Source organism: Carcharhinus amblyrhynchos, chromosome 14 (genome assembly GCF_965287045.1).
Source record: "Carcharhinus amblyrhynchos chromosome 14, sCarAmb.v2.hapA, whole genome shotgun sequence".
NCBI classification, from domain to species: Eukaryota; Metazoa; Chordata; class Chondrichthyes; order Carcharhiniformes; family Carcharhinidae; genus Carcharhinus; species Carcharhinus amblyrhynchos.
The window spans coordinates 21,632,238-21,644,262 of NC_137337.1; positions in this window are offsets into that span (position 1 = coordinate 21,632,238).

Consider the following 12,025-nt stretch of genomic DNA (forward strand, 5'->3'; position numbering starts at 1 on the left):
CATGGGCTTAGGGTGATGGGGGAGAGATATAACATGGATATTGGAGGTTTTTCACACAGGATAGTGGGGGTATGGAATGCTCTGCCAAGCAAGGTGGTGGAGGCAGGCACGCTGGAGTTGTTCAAGAGTTACTTAGACAGGCGCATGAGTGGGTTGGAGATGGGAGGATATAGGAGATTGTTTTAAATAAGGTTCATTAGCATTGGAACGTCCCTGGTAATGTATAAGGATGTGGATTGATACTAATGTTTTTCTCTTTTAATTCACAGGTTTTAAGTCGGTCCGCCTTGTGTCCAACGCGGGGCATACACGCCATGGGTCATACTAGGGCTGCTCTTGGATGTTCGAGAATAGCCTAGTGCTTCATGTTGTTAGTGTGTGCTTAAACTGGACCAAATGCTGGGCAACATGACAGCTCAGTGACTATCACTGTTTGCTGTGCAGACACATGGATTTGGGCCAGTGTCTGTGGGAGTTTGCGCATTCTCCCTGTGCTTGCATGTGTTTTCTCCAGGTGCTCCGGTTTCCTCCCACACCCCAAAGATGTGCTATTAGGCTGATTGGAGGTAATAAATTGTCCCTAAATTAGTTTCCCTCAATGTGGAATGCCATAAGCATAGATAAGGGTCATGGATGGAGGGGGTACTGGTAATGTTGGGATGGCAGCGCGGGCTCGTTGGGCCGAAGGGCCTGTTTCCTGGGCTGTTTTTGTTCTTTGTATTAAGTGATGGTCTCCTTTGGTACCATGTGAGGGCAGTAAAGATCTTTTATCAAAATATTAACTCCATCTTATCATTAGTTGTGTAATTAAATTATCAAATGCTGCATACTTATAAATCTTCAACATAAGCTGTATGTCATAGAATCTCTACAGTGCAGAAGGAGGCCATTGAGCCTGCACTGACCATAATCTTACCCTGCTAACCTCACATATTTACCCTTGCTAATCCCCCTGACACTAAGGGGCAATTTAACATGGCCAATCCACCTAACCTGCACATCCTGTGACACTTAAGGGAGAAAGTACCTTGGCCAATCCACCTAACTTGTACATCTGTGGGAGGAAATCCACGCAGATAAGAGGAGAAAGTACATACACTGACCCAAGGCTGGAATTGAACACAGATCCTTAGTGCTATGAGGCAGCAGTACCACCCCTAAGATCAGGTTATGATATTGCTCTATTAGTTTGTATATAATGGCTGATTAATTTGTTTAAGAATGACTAAATTTATTTGAGCCAGAAAATGTACCTGAGCTTTGCAATCATTTCCATAGTGGTGAAGGATGTTTTGCTTAATTTGAAAAAGAATAACTTTACATTAAAATGTAAATGAATGAAACATTGCATTAGGGTATATCTGCAGTTTCTTCAAAGTGAGTCAGGTTAAAGTGACAAATATCAAAAGTTGTAGGTGAGGAAAATGGAACAACTCAGTAATGCAGCTATTTTGTTGAAGTTGTTTTTAATATATTTTGTTGGAAACACTGTCTTGAACAGAGAAGATTGCTTGTGGTCAGACCCCAAAGTTGAAAAGTATTCCTAAAAATCAAAAATGGGGTTGATCAATACGTCATCTTGCACAAACAGTTGGAAATATAGTTGAGTGCTTTTGTTTGTGACAGTGAAACATTGCTCCATAAATGGAAAATATGTTGAATGAGGAGATCAGGTATTAATAAATCACTCAGCTTTAAAATAAAGCACAACAGATTAGTTTACTGTAGCAATTACTACTAATGGAGCACTTTTACTACTGAAAATGACAAATGGGGTGCTTAAATAATTTAATGAAGCAGTTTAAATTTGGTTGCTAAAGCTTTCATCGGTAACCTTCATATTTTACTTGTATTCTGTCAAAAATATGCCACTAGATTAAAAGTTCTGATTTTAACAATCCTGAGGGTCTAGAATTGTGATCAGGGCGTGTTTTGATTCCGCTTTCCCTAACTCTGCTCAGCAGCTGGGAGGAACATGCCTCTTTCTACTTTTGTTGCAACTTTAAAATTTAACCTTTTGGGGGCCGATCTCCGTTGCCCCATTTTTAGGATCCCTCGTTTGGCTGTTGATCCCTGCAAAAATAGGCTGATGCATACTGTCTGAGCTGCAGCTATTTACAATTCAATTTTACCAAAAAAAACCATCAATAGGCTTTAAGGTTATTTGCATTTGCAAATTAAGGGCCAATTGCACTTCTGCTGATGCAGACTTGATTGAACCCTAAGCAATAGGGCCAGCTGTGCATTTCGCAAGTGGATTGCGTGTGCACATTGTCCGCTGTATGGAACCATGAGGTACCCGTACAACATACACAATGCAAAACAATTTTGAGGCCCCCAGGTCTTGGGGATAAAAGAAGAATGTGGAGGTCCTTGTGCCTGGAAAGGAACCAGAATTAATGGAAAGTGCCTTCATTTAAATGTATGTGTACCTGTGCTATACAGTGCATGTGTATGGGGAGGGGGTTTGCAAAGTGCTTCAGCATTGGTCCGCCTTGAGAGGAAGGGTTGAGGGTGTGCAATGTGGGAGGCAATTTCCAACCCAATGCATAGAATATAGAAAATAGAAGCATGAGTAGACCATTTAGCCCTTCAAGTCTGCTCCTCCATTTGGTTGTTGATCATCGTTCAATATCCTGACCCCATCCTCCCTGCACCGTCTTCCCCCTGCATTTCCCCCTGCGCCCCCCCCCCCCCCCCCCCAATATCCCTTGGTCCCTTTAGCTCCAAGAGCTATATCTAATTTCTTCTTGAAATTTCTCTACATTTTACCCCCAACTACTTAGTGGTAGTGATTCCCTGAAGCTCTGATTGTCGCTTTGAGAAAAAGCCAGAAAGAATCTCAAGGGCAATTGGAGATGGGCAGTGATGTTCAAATCTCATGAAAGAATTAAAACAATACACTCTTTGCTGCATTTCTTAGGAGACCAAGCCACAACTCAAGCTTGGACAGTATTCCAGGGATCAGGATTGGGCCTATCGAGGTTGACCCTCCTCCCACCCACAAAAGGTTAAATTGTAAATTTTTTTTTACTTCCCAGCTGTTGATTTGAACCATGGTGAGCTGCATCGGAAACACGCCCTGATCCGAATTCTAGGTCCTTAGGATTTTTAACTTTAATTCTTAATCAGGTAGTACATTTTTGACAAAATGCAGGTGAAAGATGAAAGTTATTGATGAAAGTCTTGGCAACTGAATTTAAACTGCTTCATTGAGTACTGAGTGGTGTACCAAGCACATTCCAAAGCTGAAGGACTCCCAGCTCAGGAACCTGCACTCCAGTCTGAAATAGTAGACCACACAAATTAAAATTCTGCCTGACAAAGATCAATTGTTTTTTTTTGTGTCTTCTTCTGCATTTCCATCTGTTTTGGTGATGAGTGTGTTGCAAATTATGTGGAATTTTGCGATCTGTGTAGTTACCACTTAAATCTGATGATGAGAACTTTGAGCTCAAGATGTAAATAATCAGAAGAGAGAAGGGCTGAGGCAACAAACAGTCCTTGGATTGATGAGTTCCATTCAGATAAAAATCTCATCAGCATTTGCTTCTGAAGAACAATTCAAGTAATCATTGTGTGTTTACAGACTAAATTGGAACCATATAAACTCCATACTAAAAGCAAACAATGCATAAAAGGCAAAAACCATAAAATTCCATTTATCTTGCCTGTCACCATAATTATTTAGTCTGCCTATTGGGCTGTTTTTCAAATTAATTTCTTGAATCTTGACACCCAGCTTCTTCAAGCTAGAGAGGGTAATAAAAAAATCTATGATTCGCTGATTGTCATTGTAAAAAGTACTTTGATAACTTTGTGTGGTCTACTGTCTTTGAATACAGATGAGGATTGCCTTTCACCATTGTTGACAGGGGCTTTAACCGTGTTTGTCATCCTTTCCCCTGCAGGCAACATGATGGGCCTCTTCTCCTTTGCATTCTAGCCATTGTCCTCCACATTTAACAGGTCACCCTCTTCCATTTCAGCACGATGTCGCCATCAAACACATTCCCTCTCCTCCCCACTTCTGAAGGCACCATTTCTTTCACAACACCTTGACCTGCTCCTTATCACCCTCAGTGCCCCTCCCCCTTCCTGTGTATGTGCAGGAAATGCAACAACTGCTCCAATTAGCCCCACCTTTTCCACCATCCAAGGGCCCCAAACATACTTGGCTGGCAAACACTGTAATTTATTTAATCCAGTCACTACTCGCGATGCAGCCTGTAGATCAGGAAGACCTGATGAAGATTAGGTGACTGCTGAAGTCATCTGTTGAGGCTGCAAGCATAACCCTGTGTTTTTGGTCACACGCTATTTTAATCCTCCATCCCTCTCCCAATCTGGTCTCTGTTCTCTAACTCCAATATTGTCCCAGTTAAGCTCAATTTAAACTCAAGGAAGAGCGCCTGACCTTTCAACTAGGCACCTTTCCATCCTTCTGGATTCAACATTGATGATCTGAAATTGTAGAACTCACTGATTCCACCTTTTCAGACAGTGGCTGTTGGCCATGTTTTCTGCTATTCCTATTTAAACTCTAAGCATAACTTTTTGTTTCTTTACTAATCTTGTAATCATCTGCTTTTGCCTTGCAATATCCTCCAGTTTGCCATTTAATCTCCCACCTCCTCACCTACCTCTATCAAATCCCCTCAATCTTTCTCTCCCTCTGTCCTTGCTCAGAATCTATTGACTCTAACAGTTTCTAATTCTGATGAGAGGTCATTGACCTGAAATATTAACTGCTTCTACCTCCAAAGATACAGCCTTTGACTTGTTGAATTTTTCCAATATTTCCTGTTCTTATTTTAGATTTGCAACATCTGCAGTTTTGCTTTGTGATAAGTGACAGTCTGTCCAACCTTTTACTATGAGTGATTCCACTACCAGTCACTGACAGGTTGAGAGAAACTGAAAAAGAACTTTTAAGACCCAAATGTTGCATGAATTATAGCAATTCCTTTCGGGCAAATAAGATTAGTCTTCGTGACCTTTTGAAGGACTAATACAAATGTTTCAAAGACACTTCAACCTGCTTTAACTGGATTATGTCATTATCTTGTCACCCAACTAGCTACAGTAGCTTTTGGATATAAAGCAAGCTTCGAGTACCAGGATTAACTTGTAACCTCCAAAAATTCATTGACGTGCAGAATTTCACTACCTGTGGCATATTCTGACAACTAGGGTACACAAATTGATACAGTCAAATCAAAATAATACAGCAGTCCACTACAGCTAAAGAGCAGTAATTGGAAGGCAGTGGTAGAAAGGACTTTTTTTTCATTAGATTGTTTTAGAAATTTAGCCAGCTTTAAATAAGTGGAAGAATTGGTGAGCAACAGAGAGAAGAAAGTTTGAAGAAAACATGAACTTGTATTTATATCATTTCCATAGTCTCAGGATCTTCTAACTAAAGAAGCATCTTACAGCAGCTAAATTGTGCCCAGTGATGTTTTACACATAACCAGTTCATTCGTATCAGTGAAATATCCAATCTGACTTGTAACGCCTTCAAAAACAACAAAGTGTTCTATGAAGCTCATCTGACCTGTAATATTTTACGTTGAATTTGGCTAGGATGAGGACTTCAGTAAGGCCTTTGACAAGGTCCCTCATGGCAGACTGGTGTAGAAGGTGAAGTTGCATGGGATCAGAGGTGAGCTGGCAAGTTCGATACAAAACTGGCTCAAAGAAGACAGAGGGTAGCAGCGGAAGGATGCGTTTCGGAATGGAGGGCTGTGATAAGTGGTGTTCCTCAGGGATCATTGCTGGGCCCTTGCTGTTTGTCTTCCAAATCATTCATGTATATTACAATGTAACTAGATTGATTAGTAAGTTTGTGGATGACACAAAGGTTGGTGGATTTGCAGATAGCGATGAGGACATGAGAACATAAGAAATAAGAGCAGGAGTAGGCCAGCTAGCCCTTCGAGCCTGCCCTGCCATTCAATAAGATCATGGCTGATCTGAAGTGGATCAGTTTCACTTTCCTGCTTTCTCCTCATAACCCTTAATTCCCTTGTCTTTCAGAAACCTATCTACCCATGACTTAAATATATTTAGTGAGGTAGCCTCCACCACTTCAACGGGCAGAGAATTCCAGAGATTCACCACCCTTTGAGTAAAGAAGTTCCTCCTCAACTCCGATCCAAACTGCCCCCCCCCCCCCACTTATCTTGAGGCTGTGTCCTCTAGTCCTCCTATCCTTTCTAAGCAGGAAGAATCTGTCTACCTCTACCCTATCCATCCCCTTCATTATCTTATACGTTTCTATAAGATCCCCCCTCGTCCTTCTAAACTCCAATGAGCACAGACCCAGTCTATTTAGTCTCTCTTCATAGGCCAACCCCCTCATCTCCAGTATCTGCCCAGTGAACCACCTCTGCACTCCCTCCAAGGCCAATATATTCTTCCGCAAGTGCGGCGACTAAAACTGCACATAGTACTCCAGCTGTGGCCTCACCAGTACCCTGTACAGTTGCAGCAAGACCTCCCTACTTTTATATTCTATCCCCCTCGCTATAAAGGCCAACATTCCATTTGCCGCCTTGATCCCTGCTGCACCTGCAGACTGGGTTTTTGCGACTCATGCACAAGGACCCCAGGTCCCTCTGCACTGTAGCATGTTGCAGCTTTTCGCCTTTTAAATAATAACCCCTCCTACTATTATTTCTGCCAAAGTGGATAACCTCACACTTGCTAACATTATACTCCATCTGCCAGGCCCTTGCCCACTCGCTCAGCCTATCCAGATCTCTCTGCAGACTTTCCACACCCTCCACGCAATTTTCTTTTCCACTCATCTTCGTGTCATCAGCAAATTTCATCACCCTACACTCAGCCACCTCCTCCAGATCATCTATATAAATGGTAAACAGTTGAGGCACTCCACTAGTCATCAACTGCCAACCAGAATAGGACCATAGGAGGATACAGCAGGATATAGTTGGAGACTTGGGTGGAGAGATGGCAGATGGCGTTTAATCTGGACAAATATGAAGTAATGCATTTTGGAAGATCTAATACAGATAGGAAATAGAATAAATGGCAGAACCCTTAAGAGTATTGATAGGCAAAGAGATCTGGGTGTACAGGTACACAGGTCACTGAAAGTGGCAACGCAAATAGAGAAGTAGTCAAGAAGGCATACGTATGCTTGCCTTCATCGACGGGGTATTGAGTTTAAAAATTGGCAAGTCATGTTGACGCTTTATAGAACTTTAGTGAGGCTGCACTTGGAATATAGTGTTCAATTCTGGTCGCCACGCTACCAGAAGGATGTGGAGACTTTGGAGAGGGTACAGAAAAGATTAACCAGGATGTTACCTGGTATGGAGGGCATTAGCTATGAGGACAGGTTGGAGAAACTTGGTTTGTCTCACTGGAGCGATGGAGGTTGAGGGGAGACCTGATAGAAGTCTACAAGATTATGAAGGGCATGGATAGAGTGGATAGTCAGAAGCTTTTTCCCAGGGTGGAAGAGTCAATTACTAGGGGGCGTAGGTTTAAAAGAGATGTGCGAGGCAGATTTTTTACACAGAGTGGTGGGTGCCTGGAACTCGTTGCCGGAGGAGGTAGTGGAAGCAGATACGGTGGTGATTTTTAAGGGGCGTCTTGACTGGTACATGAATGAGATGGGAATAGAGGGATATGTGCCCCCAGAAGTGTAGGGGGTTTTAGTTAAGTCAGGCAGCATGGTCAGTGCAGGCTTGGAGGGCTGAAGGGCCTGTTCCTGTCCTGTGTAATTTTCTTTGTTCTTTGAGCATGAGGTTTCATTTCAGGTGTGATTCAACTGACCCTTGAGGAGCTTTTATCAAAAATAAAATTTAATTAAGAATGTTCTTGACATGTATAGTGAGACAATTAGCAAGAACTTTTAATTACAAACAAGAAACACAACAACCACCATGTTGTTTAACTCTTAACAATCTCTATTCTAACTAAAGCCAACATCCAATACACAAAATCCTCCAAATAAACACAGTATAGTGTAGCAAAAGCTATTACCCACTTGTTACAGGAGTCTCATCTCTTGGGTTGAATGCTGAAAATCCCTTGTGAAGAAACTCAGAGGTTGTGGTAGAAACTTTTTCCCAAAACACAGCTTCTTTAAGGCAGAATCAAATAGAGGACAAAACAGGAGAGCAAGAGACTGCTTCTTGCTTGTTGCTAAATTGCTTTCCAAACGCACTCTGCCCAAAGCAAAACCAAAAGTCCAAAGGAAAAAACCACTATTAGCTGACTATCACAAAGAAAACGAAAAACCCTATTACCAGACTGCCATAGCTTAGCTCTATCCTCCAATGACATTGCTGAAGCTGTAAGCTGCATGATTTAAAAAAAAACTCTTTAAGGTAAACTCGCATGACAAAGGATAGATATTGACGGGACACTAGAACTCCTAAGTTCTTGTTCTTTACTTCCATTAGCTCTGAAATTAGTGCTTCCCTTTGTCGTGTAGCTGGATGTGTAAGAGCCAATGAAAAACAACACTCCGACACTACTGTCTCTGGAATTCCCGCATGAAAGCTCTCCATCTTGCTATCTCTTTCTTCATTAAGATGCTCCTTTAAAACTCACTTTGACCAATCTTTTCATCTCTTAAGAGTTTTTTTTACTTATGGGACATAGACATCACTGGCTGGCCAGCATTTATTGCCCATCCCAGTTGCTCTTGTTCAGGGACAGTTGAAAGTCAACCACATTGCTGTGGTTGTGGAGTCACATGCAGGCCAGACCAGAGAAGGATTTTCTTTCCTAAAGGACATTAGTGAGCTAGATGGATTTTCCCAACAATTGGCAATGGTTTCATAGTCATCAGTAGGTTTTTAATTCTGGATTTAATTTTTATTGAATTCAGATTCCACCATCTGCTATGGTGGGGGATTTGAACCTGGGTCCCCAGAACATTTAGCTCCATTTCTGGATTAATAGTCTAGCCATAATACCAGTAGGTCATAGTCAGAGGTTTACAGCATGAAAATAGGCCCTTTAGCCCAACTTGTCCATACTGCCCAGTTTTTACCATTATGCTAGTCCCAATTCCTTGCATTTGGCCCATATCCCTCTATACCGATCTTACCCATGTAATTGTCTAAATGCTGTTTAAAAGACAAAATTGTACCCGCCTCTACTACTACCTCTGGCAGCTTGTTCCAGACACTCACCACCCTCTGTGTGAAAAAATTGCCCCTCCAGTCCCTTTTGTATCACTCCTCCCCTCACTTTAAACCTATGCTCTCTAGTTTTAGACTCCCCTACCTTTGGGAAAAGATGTCGAGTATCTAGCTGATCTATGCCCCTCATTATTTTATAGATCTCTATGTGATCATTCCTATGCTCTAGGGAAAAATATCCAAATCTATCCAAACCGTCAAGTCCTGGTTAATCTTTCTGCATTCTTTCTACTTTAATATCCTTTCCATAATAGGATGACCAGAACTGTACACAATATTCCAAGTGTGACCTTACCAGTGTCTCGTTGAGCTTCAAGACATCCCAACTCCCGTATTCAGTGTTCTGACCAAGGAAACCAAGCATGCCGAACGCCTTTTCACCACCCTGTCCACATGTGACTCCACTTTCAAGGAGCTTTTAACCTGTACTCCTAAATCTTTGTACAGTAATTAGCACTATTGCCTCACAGCGCTAGGGACCTGGATTCAATTCTTGGCTTTGGTCACTGTGTGTGGAGTTTGTACGTTCTTCCCCTATCTGCATGGGTTTCCTCCCACAGTCCAAAGATGTGTTGGTTAGGCAGATGGGCCATGCTAAATTGTTAGGGTAAATGCATTGTGTTATTGGGGGTAGGGCCTGGGTGGGATTGTAGTCAGTGTCGACTTGATGGGCCGAATGGTGGCCTCCTGCATTATAGGATTCAATAATTCTGTAACTCTTCCCAACTAAGCAAGTCCTGCCCTGGTTCAATCTACCAAAGCTACGATAGTCCATCACCCCTTATCTGGCTCCTCGTCAAAGTTTATGTTGATGTTTGTTTGAAGGGCCTTGGGGCATTAACTATATTAAAGGTGCTATATAAAGGCAAATTGTTGTTGCAGTATATTTTCTGCACTGTCTATTTGTTATGTTCAAACGTCTGACATTAGCCTTCAACTTGACAGTTTTCTGAATCTGTCAAAGCAGAAGCTTAGTGAGTTTTCAAATGTCTGTAATGGTAACCTTAAGATCCTTGAATGCAGTGATAACCAAACTGAATGAACCAGTTTTTCTGTATAATATGCAGAGAATAGAAACAATAATGACCAGCAAAGTCCCTATGCCCTATTCAGCTTATCCCACGCAACAGGATATCATGTGTATCACGGCATATACCCTCCCCACCTCAAATCATCTGATCCCCTGGAAGAGGGAGGAAAATCTCAAAGTTTCCTCTTTGATCCATCCAGGTGATCAAAACTAACTGAGGAGATTAGTTTGGTTCTGAAACCTCTGAAGGACATATTCTCTATAAGAGGTAACATCAAGGCCAAGTTCTCATTTAAGGGATTTCAGCAAATTGGCCAGCTGTCATCTGTTCCACAGGCCCATAATTCTCTGGAAAAGGAACCATTTCCCAGAGTCTAACATTAACCTGACCTCACACAACTTTAGGAGCCTTGTTCCTTCCTAACCTATTGGAATGTACTGTTAACTGGAACACAATCTAATCTCTTCCTCTTTAACACATCAATCGGGTAATTTCCCTGGCCCCTTCTCTAAAGTATAGAGATTGAAGTCTGTCTTGATATCTAAGATATCAAAGGGGAGGTAATGGCCTTGTGGTATTACAGCTAGACTATTAATCCAGAAACTCGGTTAATGTTCTCAGCACTTGGGTTCGAATCCAGCTGTGGCAGATAGGGGAATTTAAATTCAGTAAAGAAAATCTGGAATTAAGAATCTACTGCTGACCATGAAACCATAGTCGACTGTCGGAAAAACCCATCTGGTTCGATAATGTCCTTTAGGGAAGGAAATCTGCTATCCTTACCCAGTCTGGCCTACATGTGACTCCAGAGCCACAGCAATGTGGTTGACTCTCAACTACCCTCTGAAATGGCCTAGCAAGCCACTCAGTTCAAGGGCAACTAGGGATGGGTAATGAATGCTGGCCAGCCAGTGCTGCCCATGTCCCATGAGTGCATTAAAAAAAATGGAATTTATCCAGTGACCCTCTCCATCTTTTCTAAAGCCTCAATCTGATCAGTAACTTAGAGACCAGAACTGGCCACAGCGTTTCAAGTTAGACCTGACTAAGATCTTTTGCAAGAACAAAATAATAATGCCTTGCCTCAAAGCTGATTGTTTTATTAAAAAAAAGCAACACTTTATGCTCCAGCTGTTATTTCAGGTCATTGCTCATGTACCTTTGAAACACGTGCACCAGAATGCCCAAATCTTTAGATTCCTTAATGCTTTCCCTGAATGTTAAGCTTTCAGCCTGAACATCTACATGCATCCAAATGAAACATCATTTAACAATCATGAGTCCAATCTCCCAACTTAGATCTACATCATCTACAGTTCTAATTCTCTCACGGATTGCTTGCTACTTTGAAGATTGTGCCTCCAACACCTAAAACTAGATCATTGATAATAGAAAAATGCAACAGCTCCAATTCTTGTGGAACAGTACTGTCTCTGAACAGATTTCACTATCATCAAGTTTTTAGTTCCTTCCAAATGCTTCTCAATCCAGTGATTCTAATCTTGTCGAGAGGCTTATTAACAGCTTTCTGGAAGTTCTGGACTGGATTCTGAATGTCCTAACTCACAGATCACAATCAGTAAGAACAGGCACCAGCACCTCCTCCATGATCATTCTCAACACCGGTGCCCCATAAGGCTGTGTTCTCAGCCCCCCCTACTATACTCCTTAAACACCAATGACTGTGCAGCCAAATTCCCCTCCAATTTGATTTTCAAGTTTGCTGATGACGCCACTGTAGTGGTTGGATCTCAAACAATGACGAGAAGGAGTACAGGAATGAGATAGAGAATCTGGTGAACTGGTGCA